Here is a 2,150-nt window from a genome sequence, read left to right as displayed (position 1 = left end):
TGTAAGGTATAGCATGAGAAGCCCAGGAAGGAAGAGACGTAATGAAAACCAACTTCGTTTCTTTTTTTCTTTTCTTTTTTTTTATTGAAGATATAACATTCACAGGGGATACAGTCATAGCAATAAAATACATACACAACCAGAATACAAAACAATAAATACATAAAGAATAATAAAAATGAAATATAAACAGAACAAAAACAAATAAATAAAAAGTTAAACATCTTTTTTTATATAAATAAATCATAAATAAATTAAAATAAAAAATAACAAATGGAAAATTACACATAAAATGTCAACTTCAAAGAATACACAGGAGGTAACCCTTACATCAAAGTCAATATTTTTTCCATCAATACAGTAGTTTTAGCAGCTTTCTTATTAAGTGATGAGCAGAGAGATTCATATTCAAAAAATAAGTGTGATATTGTTTCCAAATTAGAATTACAGAATGTGCATTGTGAAGAGATGTCCAACCCACCAACGTCGTTTCATTGGTAGAGCACGAGCTCGTAGGCGGGCCCGCCGCTTACGTTTACTAAGCGCAATCGGTGATTGGCTATTTGTTTAAATACCTATGGTCTGATTGGTCTGCAGTTTGTCACTATTGACCCATCTTTGTCAAGCGGAACTATCTGAAAATCGTGGCGTGCGCGTCATGATGAATGAACAGCTGGTGTTGACTCGCTGTTTAAACAGTGCACGAAAAAGGTGAGTTAGGCTTCTGCGTTAAATAAACATGTATATGTGGTACCTTTATTATCGATTTCAATTTTCAGTTGAGATTAATGTCAGTATAAACAAAGCCCTCTATAAACCGGTATATACCGGACTCGGTATTATTAAATGACAAATCAAGTCATACGTTAAATCAGTCAAACGCTTTAAGCTGTCCTTCTATGTTCTCTTCAGGCAAAATTTTGGGACTCATTGACCAAGCTGAGCTTCAGTGCACCGTGGCAGTGGAGCGCTTGAATCCTGCAGGTCAAGCCATCAAACGGCAGCTCATCCGCAAAGGCACCGTCACATTAGGGCGGAATGAGTTTCAAGATATGGTGCTGCGTGTTCACGATGGCAAAGCTCCTCAAAACTTCATGCTGCGCGATTTCCAGCTCTTTACACGCTTTACAAAGGATGGTAAATGTACTGTTAAATTCATCCCGGAAAGCACACAGGTTCTGGTATCTGATTGTCCACCGGATCGTTTGAAGATGTTTCTGAAGACGCTCAGCATCAAACATCAGGCATCCCAAGGCATCAAGCCTATGAGTGATAAGTCCACTCCAGCTTAAAGATGTGCAGAAGGCAAACGAGATGAGAAGGGTCTGGCTGCAGCTGGCGCTTGCACTCTCAGATTAACTCCTCCCTAATAAAAGTTCTTGACCTGCCCCGCATTCAACAATTATACTCTTAAAATAACTTTGACAGTACAGTAAATGCATATTAATGCATGTCTATGAAAAAGAAATGGATTACATTTAATTAATTTTTAAACCAATTAATTTTAGTAATCAAAATCATATTTCAATCATGTCTCACGTTTTTTTTTTATTGTTTAATTCTGAGATAAAACTTTTTCCATTAAGATTATCACTTCCCTTCACCTACTATCTTAAAAGGGAGGGGAAAAGAACTTTACAACAACAGTGTGTGAAGGTTTAATGTTCTTCTGTCATGCATTTAGCAGAATTATGGAATAAGTTCATAAATCAAGCGACTGCTGAATAAAATTTACCATTGGCTAGCTCTGGTACATTGCGTTAAATGGAAACATTTATGTTCTATATTGTACATGGTACCTGCCAAATAAATAATTATTTGCCTGTTTAGGTTAAAGTGCTTCACCCCAATAAGAAGCCTGTGTTGGCTCTGCCTGTGGCACAAAAGCTCAGCAAAGAACAAACTGCAGTTCTCAATGCAGTCTTGAGTGGCAAGAATGTGTTTTTCACCGGCAGTGCAGGTAATTTTTATTTTTTACAATTTATTTATTCATGGCCACATATTGTTTTATATAGAGCTCTTTTTTTCATAGCATTTTGAACACCACTGTTCATGGTTTTATTTCAGGTACAGGAAAGTCCTTCTTGCTCAAAAGGATTATAGGCTCCCTGCCTCCAAAAAGCACGTATGCAACAGCAAGCACAGGTGTT

Source organism: Sinocyclocheilus anshuiensis, unplaced genomic scaffold, assembly GCF_001515605.1.
Source record: "Sinocyclocheilus anshuiensis isolate Anshui unplaced genomic scaffold, SAMN03320099.WGS_v1.1 scaffold718, whole genome shotgun sequence".
NCBI lineage: Eukaryota > Metazoa > Chordata > Actinopteri > Cypriniformes > Cyprinidae > Sinocyclocheilus > Sinocyclocheilus anshuiensis.
The sequence above is the reverse complement of the archived record's forward strand: the minus strand, read 5'-3'. Positions refer to the sequence as shown.